The sequence below is a fragment of the Chroicocephalus ridibundus genome, chromosome 2 (genome assembly GCF_963924245.1).
Source record: "Chroicocephalus ridibundus chromosome 2, bChrRid1.1, whole genome shotgun sequence".
Classification (NCBI taxonomy): Eukaryota; Metazoa; Chordata; class Aves; order Charadriiformes; family Laridae; genus Chroicocephalus; species Chroicocephalus ridibundus.
The window spans coordinates 85,824,763-85,841,592 of NC_086285.1; positions in this window are offsets into that span (position 1 = coordinate 85,824,763).

Here is a 16,830-nt window from a genome sequence, read left to right on the forward strand (position 1 = left end):
AGCTAAAGGCACCAGTGGATTCTTTAACTGTACACGGCACAAAAATGATTGAAAGGCCATATCACTTTCAAGAAATGCATGTAATCCTGTTGTCACAAATCTCTGTGCTTCCTTACACCATATTTCCACCTTATGTCTTGTCACCACAACTTGTCTGATCATGTACCGAATTAGACTGCGGTGTATTTTGGTAATCAAAGTATATTGAAGGAAACTTGTTTGTTGTATCCCTTGGAATACAAAATTATTCTCATTGATCAAATTTTTATTTGAAAAAGTTGCATATTCTGCTTTTTCTATTAATTCTTAGATGAAAATAGCATTTAACATGTACATATTATAGATACATTTATAATTTTTATTGGGCTAGGTTTAAAAAGTTATCTTTCCTGAAACCTTAGGTTTCACAATTAGCTTTTCCTAGAAAGAATACTATTTTAACAAAATTGTTGATATAAAGATTTAAGACAAAGGCTTTTATATCATAAAACACCATAAAATTATTCTGCGCTGAAAAATTGAAACAAAAAAAATATTGAAAATATCGGGATTTTGGAGCCTTCATGCCATTTTAATCATTTTCTCTGATCTGGATTTTACAGAAAAAAAAGCAATTAACAAAAAAGAAGCTTATTTAAGTGGTGTATAAATTTACAAAGTAATGAGAACTGATTTGAAAATAAAGCTTCCTGCCATCAAGCCCGATATGAAAAAATATTTAAAGAATTCAGCAGTTTGTAGAGACCTGTAGATGGCATAAAAACACTGAGAAGGATTAAAGGTACTGCTCTAGAAGCTAAGAAGAAGATGCACCTATGGTGCTTGGTGATATAAGTGAAGCTAAGTGTGAGAGCATGTCATTCAGTGTTTCTGCCTTCTGGCACAACTTGAAAATTATGACACAGCTACAGAGCAGAAAGGTAGTTCTGCACATATGGCAGTGAATCAGCTTGCTGACAATGCAGGCTGAATTCTTTGCTCTCTGGCTGTCTTTTGGTGTAACCTTGATGAGGTGTCTTATATATTAATAGCCCTTTGAGGGTCTCACAGATGTAATTCATGCACGCTATGATGGGGAAATCTCTTTAGACATCAAGCTGTAGTAAAGCAAAAGCACAAGTATGGAACATGGGAAAGGAAGGACTCTCAAAGGGGGTGTTCAATAGGCAAGAAAATCTGTGAAAGGTTCTGTGCATATTAAAGTGAACATAACCACTACGCACAAAAATGAAAGCTTTCCTTCCCTGCTTATGGTAATAATTGAAATGTAAAGAATAACAATAGAAGTAGAGCTCTTTTCCTATGAGCTACAGTGAAGAAGCCCCAAACCCTGGCTCATCTGATATCTATCTGGTCCTACATCCTCTGAAAGCCACTAGGCATTTGCATTTTTAACACCACAGTTGTAATTCGGTTGTAATTTGAAGTCTGTTCAAACACGTACTTTATTCCTAAATTGACTGCTGAGTCCGTGAAAAGGAGCCAGAAAGCACTGAATTACAGGTCATTCACATGTCCGTGTTTCTTACAGTAAGACTGTTAAGCCTGAAGCATTGGTAACCTTATTTGAAGGAAATATTCGCTAATGGATTAGTCAACATATATCATTAGAAAATTAGAGTTTCTGGCCTAATTTCCAGTTGGAAAGCAGGCAGAAAACAGTCATGGAAGCTAAAAGTTATCTGGTTCTGTGAAACAGCATTTTTTTCTGAAATCTTGCTTTGTCACAAATTTCCCAGCCAGGTCTATCTTCTAAAACCCCCATTTTTTTATGTATTGGTGGCTAAATTAATTTCAAAATTATAGTGAATACAGCACATAAATACAATACAAAAAACTCCCTCTCTGACAAAACACAGTACTCAGTTTTACACAATCCTTTTGTTTTTCTTTCTTTTCACCTTTGGCAGCAGCAGGAAGGTAAAAACAAGCTGAGTGAGACTGGCAAAGTTAGAGAACACGTTTTAGGCTTTTTGAAGGTGCACAGATGGTGATCAAGATGACGAAAATCTATATAAAACAGGTTCAGCATCTCAGCTCATTGACAATAACTCTACCGGCACAAATGGATCTTCAGATCTCTCCTAGAAAAGTATGATTCACAAGGTAATATTGACACAGGCTGTAAATCTTCAGTGACTACTCTATCTGCTTTCTTTCAGATCTGTGAATCACAAAAGCCTAGAAGATTTGAGATGAAAGAAGTTAACTCAACAAGTCAGTACATTTCTTCTGCTCCAGTGCAGAATCAACTGTATCTCAAAAGTGCTTGTGTGATATTTGTCTAACATCTCTATAATAAGCTCTAAAAGAAAGAGATTCCCAGCCCCCTAGCCAATCTGTTATAGTGCTTGTCTATCCTCACCATTAAAAAGATGTTATTAATGTCAGGTCTGAATCTCTTTTGCTGCAGTTTAAGCCCATCATGACTATTCCCAGAGGATGCGAAGAACAGTTTACTCCCTCCCTTTTTTAGTAGCTTTTTGTTGTTGAAAGCTCTTACTTGGCCCAGCCCTTTGGCTCCTTTCCTCTAGCCATTACAAACTTCTATAATATTATATGCTTTACAGCTATTACTATTGTGCACATTTAAAAGAGAGAGAATCTCCTTAACTACTAGTTTATCAGTGAACTTAGCAGGTCTTAGCAGGTTTTAAGAGTAACCTGAACTGCTAAAACCAGTAATTATTTGAGGATCTCAGCCTTCAATACTACAGGTACAAAATAACATAGAAGAACTCATCTTTGAGGCTGTTTCTAGGTGGACAGCTGCAAACATCTGTGCATCTGCTCCTCTTGTGCTCGGAGGTGGCTGGAAGCTGTTCAAACATACTGCTATGGCTCATCATCTGGGGCTATGGCTCGTCATCTGGGGCTCAGCATGGCACACTGCCCTTATTACACCGCTTCAGGTACAACCAGCTTGCATCAGCTTGTCTTGGAGCAGGAACAAAAGATCTGCATGACCACCTGCACCTGCGCATAAAGACATTTAAAGACATTTTGGGGCAGTATCTGCATCGTTATGAACTGCAGTCAGTGGAATGAACCTCAGTCTTCCCTGGGGCCACAGGATGCTATTTTAATGCAAATAGCCAAGCACGCCCCAGGTGTTATAATACAAATAGCCATACACATACTCCTAGGTAGCCCATGCACAAATACATACTTTTAGATAGGTTCTGTTTACACCTTGTATATGATACAGCTGTACGTCCAGTATTGTACCCATAATGAAGTCAAGGTGGGAGGGAGACAAGTGAGTCATTATCTTGAGTCAGAGACAGCGCTATTTTACCTTCAAGATATGCATTTTCAGATGGTGTCACAGGAATGACTCATTAATGTAAATTAATAGAGAATTAGGACTCCAATACGATGAAAGAAACAGCCAGCTTAAAAAGAAAACTAACTTTGAAATCCTTGTCCTTTATGTTGCTACGTTAGTGAGCATCACTACAGAAGAAAAAAACCCCAACTTTTTGCTTTCAAGAAAAGCTTTTGAAATGTCAAATGTACTCTTTATTGCACAATTTACAGTAATTTATGGTTATTAATCCCTAATGTTCCATCTCTAATATTATTGCACATTACGTGAAGGTAGGAACTCTACAAATTTCTGAGTTTTACAGTATCCTGAAATCCAAAAATTTTGGAAGACCAGTGCAACATATGTGAGTATAATATAGATAAAAAGCATGTCCAAATTTGGAAATATTCATGGGTCCCATCAACTCTTACGTAGTTAGAAATGTTCCCTCTGTCTGTAAACGTGCTACCATTTAATGTGGAGAAAGCATCTTCAGAAAACAAGCTTTAATTTTCCTGTTTCTCAGTCTTTGACACCAGATGGCAGTGTGATATGCAACTGTTATATTAATTTTGCTTTAAGTGGAAGAAAATCTTCATTAATCAGTTTGGTTACTATAGTTATGTGATTAAAAGGCTTACTAACCCTCTTGCTCACTTTCAGCCTTTCAAGCAAGCAGCTGTCATAGTACCAGAAACTCCCTTAGTCTTTTTGTTGTCAATATTCAAAGTACAGTTCAGCATTAGCATCAGTTTTGTTCAGCCCTTTTAGCCTCACTGGCCTTTATCTAAAAACACTTGCTCACTGATCAAGAAGGAGAGAGATGGCAGATTTGGGAACTGCAGATCTAGTTTCCACACTGTGGAACCACAGTCCACAGCTGTAAATGAGTGAGTACCTTGCAGTGATCAATCATTCTCACTCACTGCCTTCCACCTTATTTGCTATTCTGCTCATAGTTTTAAAGCACTGGTCTGAGCTGATCATCAAGTGAAGGAAACAGCACAGGCCTCTAACTCTGAGTAAAGGTAATATTTTCTTTGCCACTCGCTGATCTTTACATCCCTAGTAGTTGCTAAAAATGGTGGAGCCTTCTTCAGCATGGCATGCAGATTCTTCTCTGCCTCCTTTCCACTCATGCTTCATTAAACAGTAACCAAGTATTACTCAAGAGCGATTACTGTGCAGGACAGAGGGAGCACAAAGAAGAACGGAATGTTACAACAACATTTAAATTAATTTTTTTTTATGGCTTCATGGAATTATATCAGGACCTATTGCTTATTAGACCAGTGGCTGGAAGACTGTCCCTATACATCATGTTTAAGGGCAAAGTTTCTTCCAGAAGATAACGTAATTATCCTGGGAGATCAGAGTCATGTTGGCAAATTTACTTTGAGGTTTTCTTGAAATACAACCCAGATGAATCAGAATCATAGAATCATTTATGTTGGAAAAGACCCTTAATACCATTGAGTCCAACTGTTACCCTAACACTACCAAGTCCACCACTAAACCATGTTCCTAAGTGCCACATCTACATGCCTTTAAATACCTCTAGAGATAATGGCTCAACCACTTCCCTGGGAAGCCTGTTCCAACGGTTGAAATGAATTTCAAAGAATGCTGCCAATCTATGAATGGCTTTAAGGTCAGAAACAGTGTTTTCAATCAGAAACTATATTTTTATCTAGAAAAGAAGCCCTTGCAAAGCATCTGAAAATCTATGTTGCAAGAAGAACTGAAATGATGGTAAACAGCTGCCAGTTTTGTGTTAGGTAAGCTGCAATTTTCTAAATTCTGATGGTGCCATGAGAAGGGCTTAAGGGCTTTTACTGCTTAAATAGAGCTTTGCAAAATAAAACATACGGTTTTCTTTCTTGTTTATGGCAAAGCATTGAATACGCTTCTAAGAAAAAGAAGTTCTTTGAGGTACAAAAAAATTATAGAGGAGCTGTTTGAAAAGCCACTTATTTCTGAGCTATAAACCATTTATTTTAGTTGTCATTTTAATTTTTAAAATTCTGACATAATTAATCTCTTAATACTTGCAGACTATGGTAGAAAATAAATATAAATTTCCTTTACAAAACAGGTGCTTATTGATGAGCTTTATGACCAAAGCCTCTGTACATACCAAAGTGCCAAGTGCTATCAGCCAACCATGTTAAAAGATGGTACATGTAACAGGCTACACCTTTGACTCCAATGTCTTTGAGAATCATGTAGGGCCAATTCCTGAACAACAACAACAAAAAAGCACAGCTCCACCAAATTCAATTTATACCCATTCATGCTCACCAATATTGCAGGCATAGTCTTGGAAATTACTTTTTTCCCTTTTGCAGCTAAGTCTAGAGCAATGTGTCCATCAGTAGTAAGGTAGAGACAGCAAGAAAGGGAAATAGGAGCATGTATTACTAGGCACTGGATAGGGTGTGCACCATAAAGTCCAAAAGATCTAGCATTTCTGCAGTTCCAAAAGAAACCCACTGCCTCAGGTCTTCACTGTCGTGCCAACAATCCAGATAACTCCACAGTGTTTTAGCAGCTGCACGCAAATACTCCGCACCCAATAATCTTTCATTTCTCCTTTACTAGCTGAAACTGGTATAGGGTTGTATTCTTAACTGCTTTCTAAAGGGATTCTCTTCAGAAGGGATAAGCTTTCTCATGATTCTACAAAGTTTTGATGCAGTTATAGGATGGTATTAGGAGAATGATTTCACAGAGTAAGAAATGGGTACCTTGTTGTCTCTTACTTCAAATTTTACAGAGTCAGACAAAATATTTGGAGGTCATCTTAAGTACGAGTGATATAAAACACAATGAAAAATGGTCTGGGTCTTCCTTTCTAAACTTCCAAATGCTTTAAGGCTTTATTCGTTTTTTAAAAAGACAGATTCATTGTAATACTGGATTCTGAGTGTCAGTTAGATTCCACTGAAATACATTCAAATCAATCCAATTGGAAGAAAAAAATATATTGTTTAGACTTCCTTTGTTGTTTGGCTTTGAGGTTTTTTGTTTTGGGTTGGTTTCATTTTGGGTTGGTTTTTTTGGAGTTTTGCTCCAATGGAGCTTATAGATTTTCACCGAAACAAGGTTCTCATATACCAGATGCTTGTAAATATAAAGCAGGTGTGCATGTATGTTAACATGATTTATGCCTCTCTGAAATATGGGTCAGCAGAGGGGAAAGGAAGATGCAACAGAAAAAAATTTTCTCCTCCCACTGCCCCCACATAGGAACACAAGTCCTGCCTTTTTCTATGTCTTTCTAGTTACACAAAAAAGGGTTAAGATAAAGTTTCTTTCTCTAACACATATGAGAAATGTTACTGTGCTTCCATTGACTTTTTGCACCCATTTCTTAAGCTGAACTTTTACTCCCCATGAAAAATTACTGTTCTACATCAGCTTCTAACTCTGTGTACATAGCTGGTAAAGGAACAAAAAAACCCATTCATGTTTACTCAGGAGAGGTCCTGTCTGAAATCCAGTCCCTCATAGCACTTCTGTACTGAGAGACATAAAATAATTTTCATTTCAGCATGTTTTCAACACTTCACAAGACAAAACCAGTAATGTTTGAATGCCAGAGGAACTGGAGTTTTTAGTAGACAATTCAAAGTAGTTCTTCAAGATCTTTGTTTTTGTAAATTGTTAATGCGGAGTTTAACAAAAGTTCCTAAGACCACATTATTACCAGCATTTTTCTGTATGGGGGAAGAAGATTTTTAAACAAACAAAAACAAACAAAAAACCCCCAGAAAACTAATTTCTAAATCTTTAAAGATTATGTAAAAATATATTCTGTTTATTTCTGTATTTTACATATAAGAAATCCTTTAGTATTATTTTTTAAATACCTTCCATGTCATCCTATTGATGCGTATCTATTAGGCCATATTTTTAACGGCAGAAGAAGTGCTATGTTTGAGATCAAGTTTGATTTTAGGTAGGTTAAAACTACATTATGGAAACTGGCACACACTTATCTTCTGTTAGTGTGACTGTCCATGACTTAGTGGTATGCCAATGTTAGGTATATTAGTCCTACCAGAAACCAGAGCCTTCCCCACGATAGGCACCGTGTAATGAAAAGACACTGCTTTTGCATGGCTTACACTGGTGCTTCCTGCCCAGGGACAACAATTGGCTTTGCCCTTGTTGAACTTCATGAGGTTCCTGCTGGCCCATTCCTCCATCCGCTCTAGATCCCTCTGGATGGTGGCACTGCTCTTCAGAGTACCACCTGGTCCCCCCTCAGTTTGGTGTCATCTGCAAACTCGAGTGCTCTCCATCACCTCCTCCAGTCCACTGAAAAATATGTTAAACAGGACTGGTCCCAGGACAGCCTTATCTAGTTCTCTGCTTGACACCAGACTCCAGACTACTAAGCACATGTCTCTGAGCCTGATCATCCACACATTTTTTTTGCCTGTCCAGGCATCCTAACTTGGATACAGGAACAGAGTGACAGACCATGGCAAAAGCCTTGCTAAAGTCCAGATAAAAGACAGACACTGTTTTCTCTTACCCACAAATTTCATCATTTTATCACAAAAGGCAAACAGGTTGCTTAGGCATGATTTATCCTTCAGTAAATCCATGGTTTCTGTTTCCAATCATCTTCTCCTGCCTGTGCTCAGAAATGGGCTCCATAAGGACTTGCCTCAGACACTGAAGTCAGTCAACCAGCTTGTAGCTCCATTGGTGGCCTCCCCTGATCTCCATAACCTTTCAAAGATGATAGAAAACAGCTTTGAAAGGATGTTGGCCATCTCTCTCAGCACCTTGGATGACCTGTTGGGTCCCAAGGACATGTGTGAGTCAAATCCTTGCAGTTAATCCCTGGCACGACCCTCACCCACTATTGGTAGCTCTTCCCCTCCCTGAACTCAGCCTCTTAAACACAGAGGCTTGAGAGACCTTGTTGGTCAAGATGCAAAGAAAACATCTTCTCTGTGTCTGTTGTCACCAACATTCAGCAACTGTCACACATTTCTGTTGTTCAGCCTTTCTTCCATGTAAGTATGCAATACGTAAGTTATGCAAGGTGAGCCTTTGGAATGTGCAGTTGACACACTGGAGGGAAGGGATGCCATGCAGAGGAACCTGGACAGTCTTGAGAGGTGAGCCAATGCAAGCTTCATGAAATTCAACAAGGCCAAATGCAAGGTCATGCATGTGGGTTGCAGCAATCCCAAGCACAAATACAGGCTCTGCAGTGAATGGATGGAAGGCAGTCCTGAGGAGAGTGACTTAGGTTTGTTAGTTGGCAATGTGCCCTCGCAGCCCAGAAGGCCAACCACATTCTGGCTTGCATCAAAAGAAGTGTGGCCAGCAGGTTGAGGGAGGCGATTCTCTTCCCTACTCTGCATTTGTGAGAGCCCACCTGGAGTCCTGCGTCCAGCTCTGGGGACCCCAACATAAGAAGGACATGGACCTGTTGGAGTGGATCCAGAGGAGGGCCACAAAGATTAGAGGGCTGCAACACCTCTGCTATGAGGACAGGCTGAGAGAGCTGGGGTTGTTCATCCTGGAGAAGAGAAGGCTTCAGGCAGACCTTATAGCAGCCTTCCAGTACCTAAAGGGAGCCTACAGGAAAGATGGGGAGGGACTCTTTATGAGGGAGTGTAGTGGTAGGACAAGGGGTAACTGTTTTAAACTGGAAGTGGGTAGACTTAGATATTAGGAAGAAATTCTTTGCTGTCGGGGTGGTGAGACCCTGAAACAGGTTGCCCAGGGAAGTTGTGGATGGCCCATTCCTGGAAGTGTTCCAGGCCAGGTTGGATGGCAGTTTGAGCAAACTTGGTCTCGTGGGAGGTGTCCCTGCCCATGGCAGGGTGGTTGGAACTAGATGATCTTTAAGGTCCCTTCCAACCCAAATGATTCTATGATGTGGGGGTATACAGGAGGGGAAAATTTTCTGGGGGAAAATACAGGTGGCTTGTTCTTTTGCTTCCACAACCCTCCCCCCCCCCCCCCCCGCCCGCATTTTTACTTTTTTATTAACCTGTATCTTGTAGATTTATGTCCTGTTGTACTAACCAGGGCCACCTGCTTCTCACATTTGCTATCCAAAGGAAATGGAGAATGAAAAAAATTACATAAAAATAGAACTGAAAAAAGTAAGAAAAGTAAAAGAGACAAGACAAAAACCTTCAGACTAAGTAACAAAAGTAGAAAGAAGTAGCAGAAGACTGAACACATGTCAGGCTATTTTGCAAGAGAATAGTGGAAGAAGATCATAGATCTGCAGTCATCCACTAGTCTTTGATAACAGAAGAGACAAGAAAAAATGGAGAGGTCAAGAAATGACTGATGGTAAGTCACAATCACTTTGGTCGACCTGAGTCTAATAACGCTGTCCTGCCGTGCTGCTTGAAAATGGCTGACAACAACAGCAGCGCCTGTCAATCTGTTCCTTGGCTCACGGTTTTGGGTCTTTTTTGTTTTTTCAAAATGTAGAGATAAAGAGCCACAGAAGAGACATAAAATAAAATGAGCAGTCACCAGGCTTGGGTACCATCAAGTGACAAAAAGACAAACTTGCTAGAAAGGAAACAATGGTGAAAATCCACTGTAGCATTAAGAACAAATTGCAGGAAAAAGAAATATAGGCTAAAAAATAATGAAGCTATCTCAACTCTAGGATTATCACCAGGCCTAATCTCAAGTTTTCTCAGTCAGCGTTTAACACCAGGGCACATGTATATATAGTTATATAAATTTGCCTTGCACTCCCACAGTTCTAGACTTTTAAGATCAAAAGGTGCTTCCCAATGTTTCTGTCATGAAAACATCAACTTGTAGACCCAGATGTAGAATTGGTGCTGTTCTGGGAGATGACTGACGTGTACCTTTTCTTCTATTCATCGCTGTTATCAATCAGAAGGATGCAGTATCTCTGTTAGACCTTTAAAGAAATATGTGACTGTATGGTAGAACAATCCTTAGGAAAATGCATGAATTTTGACATGAATATGGGTATTCTGATGAATTGGGAATGTCAGTCTGTGTCCACATTAGCCAGATGTATTGACAGTACAGTTCAAATGGATGTATTCTCTATGAGAATATGGTTCATTATGTGCCATGAAAAAAAGGGGAAACTACCCAACTCTTTGGCATAATGACTCTTGCACATGACTTTCCAAATAGAGTAAAAAGAGAGTAGTCAATCTATGAGAAAAAGAAAGGAGGTAAGAATTTTAAAAAAATAAATCTACATGAGTAATATCTAAACGATACGTCCTGCTTCTCATGAAAATATGGATATAATCTTAATAACTAAGTCCTCCACTTTAGAACAGAAATTTTAATCAGGATCACTTGCTTTTAGCTCTTAATAACTTACCTCCTTTTACTTTCTCCCTATAATCCTCCTTTATAAAATCCTCCTGCTGTACACTCACTCAAGAGGAACAATTTCCCTTTGTGTTTATAATGACCTGCCTTAATAGCAAAGTTGGTTCAAACATAAAACTCCCATAGCTCTAGTTGATGAAAATATTAACATTATACTGAGGATATGAAATCCAGTAAGTGTAACCAATTAACAAGGTGATTTATTTTAAACCTTTTTGTTATACTTTATAATAACATACATGAAAAGAAACAAATCGTCATTTGAAATAAGAGCATAAGAGTTTGTGGAGATTTCTTAGCAAGTACTGTTTAGTAAAAGGCTTTTTTGCATGAAATAGGAGTGTCAAACAGTAAGAATTAATGAAAGCTTCAACTGCTTTGCATGCTATCAAAATGGTTGTTCTTGCAGCATTAGTCAGAACTTGGTTTAAGTCAAGCAGTTTCTTTGAAATTCTTTGAAATTTCATCCTAGGGAAAAAAAAAGCTCTAAGAGCTAACAGTATTAAAAGTCTAAGAACAGTTATCCCTTTATTGTTGCTTTTCATCCTGGCTGCCATTTTATTTTATCACTTTGTCCTTCCCAAGGCAAGACTTTGTCATTTCTTTCACATTTGATCCAACTGATTGTCCTAAAGTGGTGTAAAATGGGAAAAAAGAATAATTAATATCCACTGAACTGCAATGGTTCACACCTGCTGAAGACACTCATTTTGTGAGGAGCCCAGGCACAGAAGAAATTTTTCAACTAAATTTCAAATGTATTCAACTAAAAGCATTGGGCTGCTGCATTTTTCCACTCCTACGCTTAAATATTTCTAATGAAATCAATGCTATTACCCTAGTCATCTCAGCAGTGACTCAAACCTTACATGGTGCAGAATACTATATCTACAGTTGACGGCAACTTACTGTTTCTGTTCATTTTACCTTAGTAGAGTATCTTCTGAAAAGGGGAATGAAATTGGATTAGGTAGTATCTCTCTTGAAAAAAAAATAATCTACTGCTGTTAATTCCAGTTGGAGAGCTTCTGGGGTGCATCTAAACTGGAAGAGATCATTTTCAAAGATTTTCAAGATAAACAGACATTCTGATTATGAATACTGTTTGTTATCAAGTATTTGCAGGTAACTAAGTATTATCAAGTATTGCAAGTAAACTAACCTAATGAGAAATCCTTTGAATCATTAAAAGCAACTGCCAGTAAAACCTGGTTGGGTTTGACTTACCTCCTTGCTATGTAACATCTTGCTTTTATTTAAGTTTAGAAACATTCCACTTAGACAGTTTTGATATTCAATTCAGGTCAAATTAATCTTTAACATCTAAACTGCATACTAAAACTGCATAAAACTAAAAGATCTTAGAAAGTAAAATGAGATCAAGTATTTACAAATTATCAAAGGTAAACAATTTAATAATCCCCCAAAATATCTTATGTCTGTTGGATGTTAAACATGCTTTTAAATTTTGTTTCTATTCAGCTATGATTTGCAAAAAAAACCCCTGGAATCCCAAAAACTCTTATGGGACAGAAAATTTATTACCTCTGTAATGGAAACACACAAATACTGCTCTTAATTCACTAAATAAATAATGGAGCTTAAACTGGCAGATCACTGATGGAAAGTGACAGACACTCTCTGTGCATGCTCTGAAGGTATAATGCCATATTGGGAACACACACTAGTTAGATATTCCTTTTAAATATACTATTCTAGATGGATTACGTCATTGTCACTAAAGTCTTTACAAGCTTCTGCTTTAAAAATGTATTTTCTGTTATCATCAAACTTGGCACAAATTATGCATACTTCACTGAGAGGTAAATTCACAGGCACTTTGGACTGAGACTGATGAAGTGCTATGATATGGACTCCGGATACGTTTTTCATGGCTGTATTACGCCATAATGGAGTGAAGCTTGTAATCACATAGCCCTGTAATAGCATATTGCCATTGACAATAACAGGCTACAAGCTTTGCACTAAATTTGTAAGACCTCAGGACTGAGGTTTGTCAGACTTGCTCAGGCTGACCTATTCTTGACCCGCCTGCAACTTGATTTTACTTGGCTTAGCTCTGACAGCAATTTTTCTAGTTGACCAGGTGTCTATAGCTAATTTGTTTTGCTTTTGTTTATCGTTGTGTGGTACAAACACATTTTTATAGAGACAGCAGGAACAAGCAGTTGTTCTATGTAGAAGGAGATACTTGCAACTCTAAAATAATGATGTAGCGTAGAGAAACACAGGCCTGGCATGATAGCAGCTCTACACCAAGAAGCAGAGACCCAGGATGTGGCACAGAGGTATATAGGCGTGGGATGAGAAAGGATGAGGCATAGCCTTGCAGTGAGTGGAGACCCCATGGCTATAAACAACTTGCCAGTGGTCAGCTGAAGAAAGGCAGAGCTGGAGCTAGGCAAAACTGGTTGTTTGCGTAACAGAACAAAGAAGTAGAATCTAACACAGATAAAAGCCATACATGATATATAGTAAATTTGGATGTAACATGAAGCTGCAGAACAATGAGGCATAAAAGCATGTTAGCAAATGTGAAGATGACCTCAAGTGGATCTCAGGGCTGGAAGAAGATACCAGCAGCATCAACATCATATTCCTCCTAATGGAGAACTCCAGATGGCAATGGCTTATGTTGCTAACCTCTCCAACTGTGTGCTCCCAGAGAAAGAACGGGAGGGTGAGTATTACCCCAAGAAAGGGTACAGAAACTAAGAAAGTGTGTGTGCTACCATTTTAATTGTATTATTACTATTATTGATATTTTGCTGTGTAGAAATACCGCAACCTTGCCCATAAACAAGATTTTTCACCTAGCAAGCTCTGGGCTGAACCCAGAACATCTACGAGCTCTGGGACTCAAGCCCAAGTGTTGCCACCACATAACGCAATACAGATTTCTATCATCAGAGTAAGTCTTACAGGCAGACTGTCCAAAACTGTTAAATGAATCTGCCCTTGAGTATTAAAAACTGCCACAAAGCTGTGGTGGTCACTACAAAGCTCTCTCATGCTCCAAGTCCATTTAACCTGCCTTCTTCAAAGCAGAGAAACATGTTTTACCCCTAAAAATAGAAGCAGATCATCCCAAACCTACCAAACCTGCCTTTATTCATAATTCCATCTTTGAGGAGAAGATGAGAGAAGAAATGAACTGCATGGTAATGATGTCAGACACAAAGTGCTGTAAGGGATATCCTGCGATCCGGCAGCCACAGGAGTGGTAAAGGAGCAATAGAGACACAGTATTTCAGCCACTTCTGTTGGTGGTGAGACAAGCTAAAACAGGACCAGTGCTTAAAAGCTCCAAATCTGACCTGGAATTGTATTAGTGTTTGGCACCTGTGCCAGAAAACAGCAAGCGTATTTCCAATGACTTGGCCCTTTGTGTTAGAAACTTAAATTTAGGAGTGCAGCTGATAGAAACCTATTTAGGTAGTACAGAATTAGAGATGGACAATTCTTTATGGCTTTAGCCCAGATGTAGATGTCTCTATACATGGCATGAATTTAATTTGGTTCATCTTGTTATAATCTCTGATTTTGTATACTTCTCAGATGTGATTATTCATGTCTTAAAGTTAAATAGACAATTGGGATGAGAGCCCAAGTTTGTAATCAGTCTGGACCCGGTCCTGGACTTCAGAAACCAAGGGCATATGGATGAAAGTTTCTCATTCAGAGAGAATCCAAGATGTGACATACAGGAAGTTGCTTTGTAACTATAGGGAAGGAACTTGGATAGTTATTATGGAAGATTAGGTATTATTTAATCCAAAAAATTATTATTACTTTTTATTTTCTTCCTTTAAGTAAAACCAGTTGCAAAGGGAACTGGTAACTTTACAATTTGTCAAATATCTGCATTTATAGTATGCCATCATCACAAGAGAATGAGGCATATGTGACAATTACTTTAAAAAAGTAAAATTCCAAGGGAAAGCGAGCGTGGCAGAAAGCAAAGAAAGATCCTAAGATGAGCTAAAATGAGTAGGACTATCTATTGGCCTGAGTCTTTTCTCACAATAACTCCAAATTTGGGTAGCATAATCCTATCAGTTTCCTGGCTTTTTGTTCATTTTCATATACATCATAAACTGTTTGTTTGATTTGCTGTCATCACCAAGGCCAAGTTAAGCAAATGTTTTTTGAGCCTCTTATAACCTATGGCACATATTAAAGAAGGAATCTTTTCTGTGAGTTCTTAATGGAGGAAAAAGACCTCCAAATTAGCCAAAGTATATTTAAAATCGTAGAGCACACCTTTGTTCATTTCTTAATAGCAGTTGGCTCTCTGCGCACTGCAGGTGCCATTTCGGCTGGGAGCTGGCTCTCACATGCTGTCAGGAACATGCTCACATGCCAAACAAAGTTAGTTGCCAAGTTGGCACTCAGAAGGCAAGTGTGACTGTTCCCTGTGTTTCTCACAGTGACAGTCGGACACTGTTGCAATCACAGGGGTCTGGCACAAGAGGAAAACAACATTTTGGCTGCTAGAGGCCAAAATGGTTTATGCAAACTAACACTGATGACTGTTGTGAAAAGAAAAGAGCTTTCCCTCAGTCCAGCTAGAAGCTAACCATGTATACAAATTCATTTTTTTATCAGTCTTGTCCTAATCCATGAAACCCAGGTCCATATACTATTGAAGTACTATAATTTTCTTTCTGGGTTATGCCAGGCATTTCACAGAATCACAGAATGGTAGGGTTGGAAGGAACCTCTGGAGATCATCTAGTCCAACCCCCCTGCCAGAGCAGGGTCACCCAGAGCAGGTTGCACAGGAACATGTCTCCAGGTGGGTTTGGAATGTCTCCAGAGAAGGAGACTCCACCACCTCTCTGGGCAGCCTGTTCCAGTGCTCTGCCACCCTCAGGGTAAAGAAGTTCCTCCTCATGTTTAGGTGGAACTTCCTATGCTCAAGTTTGTGCCCATTACCTCTTGTCCTGTTGCTGGGCATAGACTGATATAAAGTATTGATAATAAGGGTAATAATAAGAAGAATGAAAAGGGTAACGTTAGGCACCTTTAACTGGCACCTCAGTAAGTTAGTAATGACCCCTTAGTGTGACATACACCAGTCATGGGACAATGCTCAGCACCAGTGCAGATGAACTACGTTGTGTGTCTGCAAGGATGCACTCCATTTTTATCCACTTTTTTATGTAACTCAGTGAAATTCTGTTGTAAGTTTCAACAGGATTAAAATGGGATCCAAACCAGCCACCACTGATGTTAGCAGCAAATTTTACGCATTCTCATGGTAGGAAAAGTGTTTTTTTCCTGTTTTGAGGACTAAGGAATGAGACCATTAAAAAAAAAAACTCAGTCTTGAAGCCCAGCCTAGTACCTTTTAGTCTAGCACCAGGTATTTAGGAACACCTATTTTTATATTCACAACTACAACTCCACTACTGTCTAACTCTGGGGACACCCACAACCTGTGTGCATTTAAATGCTGACCTTAATGCACACTTCAGCTCCAAGGAGTCAACCTTCCCACTACAACCCCACCTCCAAATTTCCTGTGAAGTACACTAGACTCCAGAGTTTAGTCTGTCATGGGCTAATAACTCTCCACACAACAATTTGTGCTATGCCAAAAAGAAATTCAAGATGCATTACAATAATGAATAATAAATGGTTTTCAGACCATACGCTGTGATGGGAGGAGGAGGCTTGAATCTGCTTGACTTTGGAGATAACAATTAATGATTCAATGAACTGAGAGGCTCAGAGAGACATAAGTGATCTTGACTATCTAGTCTTGTGATAGGATATTCACTAGGGAGCTGAGTTGCAGTCTTTCCCCCAATAATTTTTCAGTTATTATACGTTAAATTGCCCTTTGCTAATATACTAAGCAGTTAGTCAAGCAAGATGTGAACACTTTCTCACAAGTGCTGTAATCACTAGGCTTCAAAGTCATGATCATTTTCCCATTTTTTTATCCAGGCCAATGACCTTAAATAATTTTAAATATGCTGTACCTGGACAGTGGTGTGCCAGCAGCTTCAGAAGTTACATTTTTGGTCTCCTCTGATGTTATCTTTCTGCTAGCCAGCAGGACTCTTACTAATGACAAAGGCTTCCTCATATTTGGGAAGCATGTCATGCTTTTT